Source organism: Sapajus apella, unplaced genomic scaffold (genome assembly GCF_009761245.1).
Source record: "Sapajus apella isolate SASKATOON/1434 unplaced genomic scaffold, GSC_monkey_1.0 scaffold25, whole genome shotgun sequence".
In the NCBI taxonomy this organism is placed as follows: Eukaryota; Metazoa; Chordata; class Mammalia; order Primates; family Cebidae; genus Sapajus; species Sapajus apella.
Window position 1 is genome coordinate 20,487,147 of NW_022436965.1, and position 15,701 is coordinate 20,502,847.

General features: G+C 45.7%; 1 long non-coding RNA gene across 2 annotated transcripts in view; it reads left to right on the forward strand.

The window, feature by feature from the left end:
• The first annotated feature begins 272 nt into the window (after positions 1–272).
• LOC116560177 overlaps positions 273–15,701 on the forward strand; it is a 71,020-nt gene continuing 55,591 nt past the window's right edge. The window contains exons 1-2 of one of the 2 annotated variants that reach the window (XR_004272838.1): positions 273–1,695; positions 5,498–5,641. This is a non-coding gene — a long non-coding RNA (uncharacterized LOC116560177). The remainder of the gene's footprint in view (positions 1,696–5,497; positions 5,642–15,701) is intronic. The other variant, XR_004272837.1, reaches the window with a different exon arrangement.

Genomic DNA, 15,701 nt, shown 5'->3' on the forward strand with positions numbered 1-15,701 from the left:
CGCTGCCACTGGAGACGTGTGCTGAGCTCCCGCCTCCCGTGACCGCTGCAGAGACAGGCCAGAGAGAGGAGAGTCAGAGGGAAGAACGGACAAGCGGACTGCGGGCCGGCAATTGCGCGCCCGCCACCAGCCGAGGAATTAGCTGAGAGCGCACGCCCTACCTTTACTATATACCGCGCCCCGGCGGCCGCGCGCCCCGCCCACTAGCGGCCCGGGCGGCCAATCGCCGGTGCGGGGGGCGGGGCCTCGGCCCGAGGGGGCGGGCACGGGGCTGTCACAAAGGAGCCGCCGGGGCTAGAGGGGCCTTCAGGAGCGCTGGGCGTGGGGGAGGCGGGAGAGGCGCGGGCGACGGCGAGGGACGCTGAGGCAGCGCCGTGCAGCCCCCTCCCCCTCCTGGCTGGGCGCGAACCGCCCCTTTCGTAGCAAGGTGGTCTGCACCTGGGTCTCCCGGAACCCCGAGGACTCCGGCCCGGCATTCCCGGCCCAGCCACCACCACCCCCCGCCCGCCCGCGCTCCCGGCCTCCCTGGGCTGTGGGTCCACCCCTCCTGGGCCCTGGCGGGGTGGGGGAAGGTCACTTTGGGACGCCGGACGCGCGAGGACTCTGCCCAGCTCCGCCCCGCCTCCCGCTCCTGCACCTGCCGCCCCCTCGCACTCCCCGCCACTGCGGTTGCAGTTCCGGCCCTTCCCTCTCCTTGCAGGCCGGCCCAGCCGGCAGCCCCGGTTCCTGACTGCCCGGCTGTGCTCCTTGTGGGCGGCCTGAACCACCTCGAGCTGGACAATGGCCAAACCCACCCAGGGCGCTAGCACGGAGCCAGGGCTCGGGAGGGGTAGCCCTCCGTGAGCTGTCCCATCGAAACCGGTTGCAACTTTCGCCACTCTAGACCCCAGGCGACAATGTCTGCACGTGACCCAGCCACCGAGGACTTTCTTTGATGCCAGGTCGGCGACGGGTATTCTCGTTGGCATGCTTTTATGCCCCCTTGGGTGTATCGATTCCTTTGTTCTGCTGTAAAATTCTTGGAGCCAAAGGACCTTTGGGAAAGCCTAGCTCACAGGACAAAATCTTCCCACCCTTTATCTGCTGTTGCTGAAAAGCCAAACTCTTGGTTTCATCCCCTTCCTATGAACCCCGGAGCAGCTTTATACATCCCTCTCAGGGCAGTGACACAGCAGAAAACACCCTGATGCTTCTGCTTCCACTGCAGAGAAGCCCCATCCCCAGGGGCCACCATGGCCCATCTTGACGTCCCAGCCCCATATCAGAGAATTTCCCAATACCAGGATGCTTGTCCGGGCCACCCCTCTGTCCCCAAGGTCAACCTCGCAGGCCTAAAGACAAGCCCGAACTAATGAAGAATGAGCATTTTCCTACTAATCCTTCTCCAGGCTCGCCTGCAGGACCTGTGCAAACCTCAACATTCCTGAAATTCAGGGGAGAAGCAGCCACCTATCCACCCAGCCTCAGTGGGGGAGGCCGCAGGGCTCTGTCAAGGGCAACCGCGAGAGAGAACAGCTTATTGAGAAAAGAAGCCACCTCTTGCTTAGCCCCTATAATGTTTACGTTGGAAAAGCCCCAGCTTGGTGGTATGAGAGCTGCAGGAAGAGGCTGCACCTGCAGATATGATGCCCTGGTCCCCTTCAGGCAGAAGTTACCTTATGGAGGAGTTTCCAGCAGGACAGGTTGCTGCGAAGGGTATGTGTTGTTGAGTGCCCACTACTGTAAGAGGAGGGAAAACCTGTGGGTAGAATAAGGAAAAAGAGATGAGTGGGGGAAGGGTAGCATGGGAAGGGATGAGGCGGTTCGGGGAGTGCCCTTGCTTGTGCCCACCCCATTCCTATACCTCACCCTTGATTCCCGGCCCCACTTCCAGAAGAAGCATGTGGTAAAACAAAGTATGTAAAGAGAGTCTCCAGTGACAGATTTTCTTTTTTCCTAAAAAAGTGTCCTACCTTAGCTCTTCAGAGGTGTAGCAAACACCCAGTAGACTGATGAGGCATCTGCACCTCCTGGTCTCTAGTCTTTGATTTACTGTCTTCCTCTGGGGAATATCTTCCCCTCTCAAATTTTAGGTCCTTAGCTCTACTCTCCCCTTTTCCCTGCATGGAAACTTCACAGGTACTGATAAAGTCCTGAGGGTCACATCTGCATAGCCAATGCAGCAGCAGCTCCATCCTAAGCCAGCTTCCCCCAGGCTTCCTGAAAACCTCAGTGTTTCCACCCAGATCTGGGATTGTTGCTGAAGAACATGACTTCAGCCCTATTGAAACCAGATTTCTCCCAGTAGCTCATCTCAGACTCCACTTGCCCAGCCACTCTAGACCATCTGGAATTGTACCACCCATCTAACCATTTCACCACACAGAGCAAGCTGGTAAAGAGCAAGACAGACCTGCATTCATATTCCCAGCTTCAGAACATGCTAGCTGGGTGACCTTGGGCGAGTCACTTGTTCTCTCCAGGGCTGTTCCCTCAGTTATACAATTGAAGTGATACATTATTACAAGGATAGAAGGGGAGATGTGGGAAAGTGTTAAGCACAGTGCCTAGTGCATAGCAGGAGCTACTAAGTAGCTAGCTTAATTATAATCAGCTGTTTCCATTTGACCTTGGCTAACCTTGGGCTGTTGCTATGACTTTGTCTCCTTCCCACTCTGATACCCACCCCCTACCAGGACTCTTGAGTTCCCATCAGCCCCAAGAAGGTCACCCTGACTTATTCCCCACCCTCTCTGCCACCTTTCCCCTTGCTTTCCAGTGTACTTCCTGCTCTGTGACCTCTTCCAACTCAAGTAATGAATAACTCAAGCACATCCTGTCCCTTTAGGCTGTGCTGATCTGGGCTTTTGTTCCAAGGCCCCTTCTGTGAAGGGTGCTGTAGCAGCAGGTTGAAAGTGGAACGTGTGTAGTTCTCCAAAGGGCGGGGTACCCCTGGCAGGTGGAGTGTGTGGCTGGGTGTGGAGGAGGGTGGGGACCATGGAGAACTAAGACAACTTTTCAGCCAATGCCTGTGGAAATCCAGTGTTTCTCTGCAGAAAAGAGAAAGAAATTATTGAGTTCAGTTTAAAGGCTCAGGAGGAAGAGAACACTTTTTAATCCCTTTTTTTCAGTGCAGGCTGAGGAAGAGGGATGGTTCTGCCCAAGGTTAGTGCTCTGTGTGTGGGTGGATGAGGGGAAGCAGAGAGCAGGAATGGCAGGAGAGCAGTGAGGGACCTCCATCCCGGTAAGGATGACAAGTTCTAACTCAGGAAATGACTAGATGCTGTTGTGATTGAAGAAAAATCCATGCTGGAGGCAGAGACAGGCTGGCAGGTAAAAGCAGGACAGGGCAGTTCTGTTTGTAGCAAGATGGCCAGTCAGAAGCTAGGCTGGGAGAAGAGGCAGGACAAATCAACCCCCAGCAGTAAGATCCTTCTGTTCAAGATCGGAGAAGCTAAAGTGAGGGTGCCTGCAAAAGAGATGGTGCAACTTGGCAGGCTGCATGATGTGGAACCAGGTTTGAAAAACAGACCTTCCTCTCTCCGCCCCTCCCCAAATACTGGCTCTCTGAATCTCTCTGCCAAACACAATGCAGACTGCTCTGCAGAGGGCTCCGCAGGGCTGAGCTGCCAATCCCACCTTCACACACGTGCTCACTCACAGTGGGGTTCTGTTCGGCCAGCCCTGGAGTATTTTAAGTACAGCGTGGAGGGGATGAGGGTATGTGTTGCATGGTGACTCATCCTGGCAGCAGAAACTATGTGCAGTGCAGAGAAAAATGGCTCAATGGCAGGCTCTGTTTGCAGTGGAATGCACAGCTCTGCAATGGACGACAAAGAGGGCTGGGAGAGGGCAAGCACTGGGAAATGCTGCCAGACTTGCCACCTTGGCCGGGACAGGCGTAGATACCTGGGTAGCACCTAACATGGGGCTGGGCTGAGGGCCTTACCTATCCATCATGGAAGGATGCTGGATTGATTGCTCCAGGGCTTCGTTCTGTGCTCCACAATGGTCTGGCATGTTTGACAGGAAACCAAATCCTTCTCCAAAATGGTTCTGGTTTCTAACAATAATTTAGCTCTGCTTCAGTTTAAACCCTGGATAATGACAAACTACTTTCATTTGAAGGCATTCTATTCTGGCAGGTTTCTATTTTACTGGTTCTGGAATCGAATCCTTGTCTTGTGTGAGGACGTAGTATGGAAATTTAAAAAAAAAAAAAATTTTTTTTTTTTTTTTTTTTTTTTTTTTAGCTAGGGATGTTGGTAAGTGGACTATCCTGTCATCAGTGGGAGTGGTAGCTTACCCACTAATCACCTTGGCTGCCAGGCCTTGGCTAGCAAACTCCCAGAAGTTGTTTTCTGCTATGCTGTTTCCTGTTTCCTAAGAGGAAGTCCAGAAAGCACCCCTGATATAGAGAGACATACTGGGATTTCTCCCCACCTGCCATGTCCTTTGCCCGATTATTAAACATGTGGATAGTGGAGGTGACCAAGGCAGACAGAAAAGAAGACACATAGGGAAGGATTTTGTTTGGTCTGTTCTAGCAGGACTGCAGAGGTGTCTGGTCTCTGCAATAATCTGGACTTACTTGCATGATTAGTAGGTGGTAGGACTGAAGGCCCGTGGATAAATGGTGCTAAACTATGGTTAGAGCTTTCAGAATTAGCTTGCCTGCTTTTTTGTACCCGCCACCTGGGGTCGGGGGGGCGGGGGCGGTAAATTGGTTGGATTTTGGTTTTTTCCTTGGAAAATTGTCTGGCACCAACTAGCACATCCTCTAAGCTTTAAAAAATAAAGTTCCTTTCCAGAATTTTCCATCTGCTTAAAAGGCAATGAGCAAACACCCTTCTAAGAGGCTAATCTCAGTAAGAGGAGGTCCCACAACATCATTCTACTGCAGAGGCATGGTCTTATCGGCCCCAGAGACAAATGTAGATAAGAGAGGGTGTGAGATATTTCATGACTCTTCTCTTGCTGGACCACTTGGAGTCTTCTAGAGATAAAAAGGAATGTCTATTTTATGGTCTGCTTAATCTTCAGCTTCTTTCTGCAGCTTTTGTTGAGAGCCTAGAGGTAATGTTTAGTTATTGTAGATAAATCCATTGTGCATAACACTGGAGATACTGTCAGATATTCTCTAGTCCAAACTCCCCTCTCCTGGGACAAGGCAGCTGGTCAATTGGTCTCTCATTGAACACCCCCAGAGGCTGTGTACTCCCTATCCTGCAGCTCTCATTCCATTGTTGGGAAACTCTGGACTAAATCCTAGCTCCTTGTAACTTCTGTCCAATCCTAATTCTTGCCTTTAGAGGAACAAAATGCAAGCTTGGTGTATCTTCCATGTGGAAGCTCTACATATATTAGAAACATCCTTTGTCTCCCTAATTTTTATTTTTCCAAGTAAAAAAATCTCCTATTTCTTCAGTACTTGTATGAGAAACTTTCCAACCCTCTCATTATACTTGCTGCCTTCATCTGCTTGACTTCTCATTTGCTCATGTCCTCTTTAAAACAGGTACCCTGGTTCTGAGGAGATCAGAGTTCAGTGGAGCTGATGTTTATGTATGATCTGGACACTCTCATCTTGCCAACTACTGTTACCACAAGGCTATGCCTTAATGGCTTTTTTGAGCCAACGCCTCTCTAACAGTGACATCAGGTAAGTGTTTTAGAAAAATCTCTTGTCCTTGCAAAAAACAGAGGTACTCCCTCCCTCAAAACCTAACACAAGTGATACAGATACCCATGAAGCAATAAGGGCAGGGGACCATCCATCCCTGATCTCCAGGGCAAGGTTATATAAACACTGTCCCCACGAGGACTGTCCTGGTATGGTGCTGGGCCAGGGTCCGGAGATCTTGGTTCTGGACATTCTAGCATTTACCCATTAAAATAACTGAATTCTGAATGCTGCTTCTTCCTTCTAAGCAACCCCGACTTTCTCTGCTTCCTCAGCTTCCCAATGCCCAACTTTGTCCTACATGCGGGTCAAGTGGTTGAGGTGGTTGTGGTCCTGCCTTCCTCATGGTCCTGCAGCTGCAGTTCCCGTGGCTAACTGGCAAAGCTTACTTTGCTTCTAGTCTGGATTCCAGGCAGAGGGAATTGGATTGACACATTCACATTTTCCAGCCAGGTCACAGGTTGCTGGGAAACCTAAGCCTGGACTGCCTTGGTGTAGGTTCCTCCCTGTAATGTGATAAAGGTACAGAGGAGGGAGTCATGCAGGATTAAATGGCTGCTTGGTTGTTGCCTGGTGCAAGGCAGACAGGCACTCTCAGATAAGCAGGCTGACAGGTAGGCAAACAAACACAGAATAAAGAACCTTTTATACTCCATAAAATATGCCAACTTTTCTTCTTTGTGGGGCACTGTACCTTTCCACATCTTTCTGGAAATATCGTGGCTAGTTTGCAGGGATCAAAACAAAGAGAAGAAATGAAAAAAGACTGTTTTGCATTTATTTTACTTTTGGGAGGAGCTGGGAGGCAGGAAAATGTAAAATAATTTGCATGAACTAGCTTACAACTTAATTTATACTCATCTCTGTGCTGAGTAATGAGGAGGTTTTATGATCTGAAAGAGCAAATCCTTTAGGAAAACTGGCTGTTTGCAAAATCTGTATTCTGGCTAACAGCATGTTTTTGATGAATAAATGCTAACATTCAGTCTTTCATACCTATCATGCACATGGCATTGCACCCAGTCATCCCAGCAGAAGGCACACGCCCTTTACTAAGATGTTACTGAAATGCATTCTGCATACCTGATGGGCCTCCTGTCCAGTTACATAGCATGACACTTCCCACTGGGGAACTTGACTTCTTGGTTCTAAAAGTCATTGCTATACCTTTCCTTACAGTGATACCACCAAGGACACTGCCCACATAAATAAGAGGAATGATGAAAAGACCAGGATGATTGAGCCCTGGCTTCTCTAAGAGTTCTTGTTCCATTTAAACCTTCTGTCATCATCTTAGAAGCCACACTGATAACTGCATTTATCAGACACTTAACTGGAAGCCAGACACTATGCCAAGTATTTAATGTGGATTACCTTCCCCTGTCCCCTGTTTTCTGCTTTATATTACATTTCTTACAACTTAATGAGGTAGGTCCTATTAGCATCATCTTCATTTTACAAATGAAGTAGCCAAGTCTCTTATAGACTAAGGCTAGCAAGAAGGGAGGCCACCTTCAAACCCAGGCAGTCTAGCTCCAGAGACCAGGCTCAGATCCACTAGCTATAACTGCCGCTGCAGGAGGAAAATGTATACTCATAGAAAGTGCAAGCATAGCTCATGGCACCAAATGGGTTCTGTCATGTGAAGGCTGCTTGGTTTTTTTTATGTTAAAATCTCTCCAAAATCATGTAAATCTTCATGGGGGTCACAATTTAAAGAAGCATTTTTTTGATTCATGCACTCATCCATCAATCATTTGTCGATTGCCTACTGTGTGTATAGTATTATATTAGAAACTGCGGGAATAACAAAGGACATGACACCTGAGATATGGTCTGGACATTTAAGCAGCACACATTCCGGTTGAGGAGCACAATACACAGAAATGAGTGAACAACAATGCAAGGTGCTAAATGATTGTGTTTCACAATGAATACCACAGACAAGAGATACAATGTGAATTTAGAGAAGAGATACCCTTTGTGCAAGAAGTGAATCCTGAACAGGAATATTGATAGTACCTGAGATGATGTCAGACAGGAAGGAATATTTGTTTTCCAATTCATTGAATATTGATGAACCTCACAGTGTGCTGGTCACTTTGCTGGTCACTGGAGAGTCAAGACGGTCAAGCAGTTTATTCTCTCATGTGGGGACAGCCTGAGATTTGCCCAGGGTGCTAGGAGAGCACACAAGACTTATCCCCTCCTGAGAGTTGGGGTGACTTCCTAAAGATGGGGGCATCTGAACAAGGAAGAATTAGACCGTGTGAGGAAGTGAGAGGAAAAATGTGGGCAGAGGGGAAGCATGTGCAAATGCACAGAAACACAGGATGTGTTTCATCAGGGTAAAATGAGAGAATGCCTTTGATTGAGACAAAGAGGGTTTGCTTTTGCAGTCATTATTTTTGAGACAGGGTCTCTATTGCTCAGGCTGGAGTGCAGTAGCATGATCATGGTTCACTGGAGCCTCAACTTCCTGGGGTCAGTGATCCTCCCACCTGAGCTTCTAGAGTAGCTGGGACCACAGGCACACAGCACTGCACCCAGCCAATTTTTTTATTTTTTGTGGAGATGAAGTCTCACTACTGTAATCCTTTTTTTTTTTTTTTAAGGATGGGGTTTCACCATGATGGCCAGGCTGGTCTTGAACTCCTGACCTCTGGTGATCCACCCACCTCGGCCTCCCAAAGTGCTAGGATTACAGATGTGAGACACCGCGCTCGGCCCGAGGTCTCACTATTTTGCCCCGGCTGGTCTCAAATTCCTGGGCTCAAGTGTTCCTCCCACCTCAGCCTCCCAAAGTGGTAGAATGATAGGTGTGAACCACTGTGCCAGGCCTATTTCTTTTTTAATAGAGAAAAGATAAGACTTAAAAGTGTAGGGCCAGAACTGCCTTTTGTCTTTCTCTTCCTTCCGTTGTTTCTTTTCTTTTTAAAATTTTTACTTTTTTACCTGGAAGCATAGATTCAAGCTGCCCTAAGTATACACTCCCTAGGTCTTTCTTTCTTTCTTTCTTTCTTTCCTTCTTCTTCTTTAAAAATCCAGGTAATGCATGGATTTTAAAAGCATAGCCTATTGGGGAGATGCAAACTCTTCATCCCAATAATAATTTCCCTTCATTGGCAGATTGGTGCAGGGATTGGTTGAAACTGAGCATGCCAAGTCTTCGAAACGATCAGATTTTTAAGAAAACTTAGAGGCAATGTTTCAGATGAGAAAGTGGAAACTCAGAGTGGAAAATGGCTGGTGAGATTGGGGCAGGGCTGGTCTCTGACTCTTTAAAAGGGTACATAAACAGATGCATGCAGAGGCCTCATTCTTCTAGTCCATGTTCATTTTCCATCTCATGATTCTGCTGGGTTAAACTGAAGAAGCAGCCACACATGAAGATGGAGAATATCACTGCCAACATAACTAAAAAACTTCACTGTGATCCTCCATCAAAAAAGAAAAAGAGAAAAGAAAGAAAAATCCCCAGGATAGATTTATCAGTTAGGGTTAGGTTTGTCTGTAATAGAAACTCAAAATAACAGCAGCTTTAACATCATGATATTCTATTTCTCTCTGACTTACAAGTCCAGAGGTAGGTAGCCCAGGACTGGGATGATGGCTTTATTCCAGTAAGTCCTCAGGCAGCCAGGCTCCTTCCAGCATAACTTTTCACATCCCTTCTACATGGCCCTTGTACTCATGGACATCAGTCATCACATCCAGGCTGGAAGAGGAAAAAACAGAAGTGCCAACCGCCCTTCATGGAAACATCTATCCTAGAAAACTGTCACAGGTCACTTCTACTCCTATCTCATTGGTCAGAACTTGGCCTCAGGGCAACCCTTAGCCATATGGAATGTTCGGAAATACAGTCTTCTCTCGGCACCTGTGCCCAGTTAAAAATTAGAAGTTCTGTCACTGCCTCTGCCACAGTGATGCAGAGAAACTTGATATGTATTGATGTGCTCTTTTGTGTTCATATTGTTGAAGCCTTTTTCAAAGATGAATCCTGGGAGGGGGCCCATTGTCTCATATTTTATTCTACAATGAGAAGATCAAATCTCTTTCTTTTGTGGTAAGAAAACAAGCCATTCGAAGAGCAAACAATTAGAAGAGTTCAGGCCACTGGGGTCAGGAGACATGGCTGTGGAAACGACAAGGGTGTAGAGCTGGAGAAAATATTTTTTAAAGAAAGAGTGCACCAAAACAGATGCATGCAATGCCATGGCACAGTCTATGACCTTGTGCAGCTGGCAAGGGCTGTCTCTGCTGATATTCTGCCCACCCACCACCCTTCTCCACTTCCTGTTGCAATCATGGCTTCAATCTCTGCCAGCCTCTTTGGGGGCTTGTGGGATTTAGACAATTATTGCCCATTCTGAGTACAAGTTGTGGCAGGGCAGGTTGTGGTTACTCAGCCCCAGCATGCCGGCTGGGTGCCAGTTTCAGCATGTTAATTGACAATAGGGCTTAGTTCGGTTCCCATTTTGCTGTAAATTAATAGCTACTTTCAGCAGATCATTAGTCCTTCAATTTCACCAGCCTTCCAGAAGGATGGAATGTCACAGTGACACTGGGAAGCTTGTATTAGAGCTGACCAGCATTGGACTACACATTATTGAGGACACTAGGTTACTTCCCAGACTCTGCAAACTCCCTGTGGCCCCAAGACCTTTGCACATGCTAGTTCCTCTGAATCTGGAATGTTTATCTTTCCCCTTTTGGCCAGATAAGGCCTCTGAAGTCTTTAGGGAAGATTTTCTTGACTTCTAAGAAAAAAATCCCTTGGCCACAGGTTTTCCTGTCATTGCATAACTCTTCCTTGTGCCATTCGTCACAGATAATAATTTTACATTCATGTAATTATTTGCTGAGACTTTAATTTTGTGAGAACTAGCTGTCACCATCTTTGGTATCCCCAGTGTCTAGTACAGTGATGGGTACATAGAATGCACTCACTGAATTTGGGTGAATCCATGATGTGGCTGCACCTGCACATTTGTCTCCAACCCTAATACAATCATAGAGTTTCTCAATATGTTGATGTGAACTGTCTATATCAGATTTACCAGCTTAGCTGCATTAAAATGCAGATTCCTGGACTTCATCCCAACCCTATTGAATCAAGGTATCTGAGGGGGGACCTGGGATCCTCATGTGAACAAGCTTCCCAGGTAATTTGCACACACCACAGTATTTGAGAAGCCCATTGCTGTTGGGAAGACAGTGCAGTATAGGTATTATTAAGAGGCCCATGCTATGCATGGGAATAAGCCTTAAGGATAAGACTGTTGTATTCAAGAGCTACCTCAGTCTGCTTACATTTAGAGAGAAGAAACTTATAAAACAACTTTGCCCTTTGAGATTTGAAAATGCCAAGGAAGATTTGGAGACAGCTGTTAATTGAGTTTAGGGCGTCCAGATTATGTGGAAATAAAACAATGTTCAGATTATGTGGAAATAAAACAGTGTTCACAGTAGCACCTGTGCACAGACAATTTTAAAGAAATAAACCAAGACTTGATTGTCACCAGTAACGCTCTCTCTGCCCTCACCCCCCTACCAACTCCTCTCCTAGGTGGAGTGGTGACAGGAAATTCTTGCTGAGGGACTTCTGAAGCAAAACCAAAGTCCTCCATGGAAACTTGAGTCTGATTTTCAGCCTCCAAATTTAATCACACATATGGTCACCTATTAAAGGTTATCAAAACCTGTGAGCTGATGACCTTTCATCCTTGTTTTCTTCAAAATTTAAAAAAAAATTGGAGAATACTTGTTCTGAAGTTGAAAATCCACATGGCCAACCACACTTAGTTAGGTCTAAACATGCAATTTAACAACAAATGATGTGAAAACCCTTTAAAACAAGAGTTATACTGAACATTTTGGTCTTCATTTCTTTCTGCCCACCCAGTTGCTTTAACTCAATGCCAAAGGTCTCCTCTTCTTGTAAGATTCTTTCCTTCTCCCTCTCGAGGGCGGGTTCCTATCTTTCTTTCAGGATTAGATTCTTCCAAGGATTCTTTCCTTTCTCCCATTACTCGAGGGTTTACCTCCTCTTTTTAATAATTTTAAGAAAGTTTTGAAAAGCCATTGTAATTTCTCTTTTAAAAGTAAATCATTATGCTATCTTGCCAAATAGCCAACTCTTATACATTAATAGCCCCACTAAAAGGAAAACAGCATGAGCTGATGTATGAATTGGGATTATGAAGAAAGATTAAAAATTCAAACCATGTAGTATTCAAAACATAAAATATCCCTAAGAAGGACTCAAGCACAGTATAGGGAGAACAACTAAGAAAAAGGTCTATATTCAAACTGTGAACTCCTTAAGAACAGAGACATAAGTATTACCTACCTGTGAATTATCTGCAGTTCCTAGCACAGTGCCTGGAATGTAAGAGTTTCAAGAAGTATATCTTGAATGAATCATTGAAGGAGGAACTCCAGTTTTAAACAGGGACTTGATAATTTAATGAAAGGTTGATATTCAAAGTAAACTTCTGAACCCTAAAAGTTGATTGCTATCTAGCAGCAACTTACCTGGCCAGATGGTTCAGAAAGTGGGTTGTGGGCAAGAGCTATAAACTGTTCCTCCTTGAAATCCGTGATCCTCCCATCACAGCCCTTGAGACCTTACACTTCAAGATCCTCAACTTTTCAGGGATCTTTCTGGGTTATCGTAGTAAAAAAAGAAATTCTTTGCTGAAAAAAATATAGGGAATTTTATCCAAGAGCCCCTTTGTAGAGTTAGCCAGCTGTATTTCACTGTGGTGTTGTGGAAAGTGCATGGGTTTCAGAGACACAGACATCTGAGGCTGTGAAAGTTACCTAACTATATGAGGCTCCATGTTTTTATCTTGGAAATGGAAATAACACCATCTATATTTTATTGTCATCGTGGGAGCTTAAGACAATTAAAGCCTTAACACCTAATAGAAATCAATAAATGATAGCTTTTCCCTCTTGAATTTAAGCTGTATAGTGTCTGATATTTTTGTCAGGCTTCCAGCGCCTGACACAGAATAAGTACTTACAATATTTGTTAAATAAATTACGTTTTTGTTTACTTACCAAGTCACAGACTGGAGATGCATCCTTGTATTTTGAATATTCTAAAATAGTAAAATGTCTGGTGTTCCTATCAGCAGCTGGCTTAAAGATGTTGTGTACTATGCCAGTGGCAGCTGTGTGCATTCCCTACATTGCATGGGGCAGTAGTACATGCTGTGTATAAGTGGGTCTTACAGTGTGGTCCCCAGACTAGGTGCATCAACATGACTTGGGAACTTATCAGAAATGTAAATTCACAGGCCCCACTCTAGAACCACTGAGTGAAAAATATTAGGGCTGAGGGTCAGTTGATTATGTGTCAGAGTTTGAGAATCAGAACTACAGGTATATATAAAACTCCCCAGTGCTGTAATTAGACATGATCTGAGCCCTGGATGCCAGAGAATTGATGACTTGCACTGAGAAAACATAATCACTGGGGATTTTAGAATATGATTCTTCCAGAGTTAATATCCTCCTAGCAGAGGATTTTCAGGAACCTCATAGATTCTGTGTTAAAATGCTTCTTCAGCAAACTGGCCTCCTGATATTCTCTTTTTTTTTTTTTTTTTTTGAGATGGAGTTTCACTCATGTTACCCAGGCTGGAGTGCAATGGCGCGATCTCGGCTCACCGCAACCTCCGCCTCCTTGGTTCAGGCAATTCTCCTGCCTCAGCCTCCTGAGTAGCTGGGATTACAGGCACGCACCACCATGCCCAGCTAATTTTTTGTATTTTTAGTAGAGACGGGGTTTCACCATGTTGACCAGGATGGTCTCGATCTCTTGACCTCGTGATCCACCCACCTCGGCCTCCCAAAGTGCTGGGATTACAGGCTTGAGCCACCGCGCCCGGCCTCCTCCTGATATTCTCTATAGACATGTGCCAGAAGCATTACCTAAACGGCTATTTTTACAACGGTGCCCCTTCCACCCAGCCATGGCAGAGTGGACTGGGGTAGGCGCTGACTCAAGGGCAGCTCCGTCTGCAATCTAGCCCTCAATTCTTGGGTTAGGCAAGATGTAACCTGTGCTGTTTACATTTAGAGACCCCAAAATACAGTGAATCAAAGAATGGAGCAGTTCTTTCTTTTCTTTCGTAGCAGCCTGGAGGTGGATAATCCAGGCTGGAATGGTGGCTCTACTCTGTGTTTACCGAAAGAGCCTCCTCTCCTGTCTTGTTACTCTCGCATCCCCAGTGGTGGTGGCCTCCTTTGCTTGACTGAGCCTGAGTTAACATTACAACTGCATTCCATCTTACTGCAAGGAGAAAATCCAGGACAAGTGGCTTTGTCTTTAAGAAGATAATGCCAAATTTGTACATCTCACTTCCATTTATACCTCATTACTCACATAGTCATACCTCACTGCAACGCAGGCTGGGAACTGTAGTGTGCAACCAGCAGCCATGTGCCCACATAAAGCACACAGGATTCTATTACTAAGAAGAAGAAAAGAAGAATGAACACTGGAAGACAGCTAGCAGCTTCTACCAGAATTCTGAACATCTTCTCAGCTCCTCTTCTCATGGGGCCCACTGTACCAAGGAGCTCTATCCTTGGATTTCTGTGAGATTTCTACATTAAAACCCTCTTTTCTTGAATTCGCCTGAATGGGAGCCTGTTCTTTGTAACCAAATGCTGCAGATTAGAACAGCGTACCTCAAGTCCTTCTTATCTTAGTAAATGTTGAAATTGCTCAGAGCAATCACTAAACACAAGCACTAAGTGAGAAGGACTGTGCAGTCCTGACTACAAGGATGGTCATAAGATGAGGTTGGCTGAGAATTTCCCCCACACAGCAGTTCTGAGCTGTCTTGAACACTCTGTAATCTCCATGAGAGCCCCAAGCCCAGGCAAAGCCATGGAGTGTGTTAACTTGTTTTTGGCAGCTTTCATCCTCTTTCTGCATTTTCAGCCAGTGGGATCCCTGCCATTAGAACTCCCACGTCCCATGTTCATTCTGTCAAAATTCTGTATTCTGTTGTGTGCATAGGCATGAGAGACTCCTTGGGGATCAGTGCCTTCTTTAATGCGAAACTCTAGTCATGGGGAATTTTCGGTCCATTTAGTTTATTAGGGGCTTTTGGTGCCCTGCAAATAGCACCCAGGTAGGGTCCTTCAGCCATGTTGCAGCAGTACTCTCTGTCCACATTCTAGTATAACAGACTGCGAGAGAAGTAACATCTTTCTTCTTCCTTTAGGTTCAATCTCTCAAAAAACAATTCCCAATGGGTTTTTTGTATAGCAATGCAGAAATACTTCGAGAAGTTCAGGGTTCTATTTCCTGGAAAAAAAAAAATGAACAGGTAGCACTCTTAGATCTCTTCTTTCTCCAGCCTTGTTTACCTCTCCTCCTCTTTTTAAGTTGACTGTTTTGACTCTGCTGTTTAAATGTCTGGATCAGATAAAATGCCAGGATTGCTCATGGCACATTCAGTAAGGGATTATAATCAACCCAGGGGAATCAGAAGAAACCCACAATGATGGGATTTAGCATATTCAAAGTTGAAAATAAAATCAACATTTGTCTTTAGTCAGCTCAACACCTGTCTTGATCTTATTCATCCTGGGTTTCTTGACTCTATCTCCGGTTAGTTGACTCTTCCATGGGCTGCATCTTGGTATTCCGTAATTCTCAGTGAAATGCATTACAGCCCCATGATATTCTGTTTACAGCAGGTCTTATAGAAGGAAGGTAAGAAGGTGGGGGTAGGGAGTGAGCACATTACCAGGTGAATGGCCACTGTGTGCCAGCCACTGCTAGACTCTTTTAATCCTCAAAACAAAACAAAACAAAACGAGAGAAATTAATATGGCAATTTATGAGAAAATGGAAGATTATGTAATTTACACGTTACTAATACCTAAGAAGTGTTACACTTGAAATCTAATCAGGGGTGTCTGACTTTCCAAGCCTGTGCTCCCAAATTGGTGTCAACACATTTATGTAGAACTTTTTATTAATACCATTCATTATTATACCTTGGGA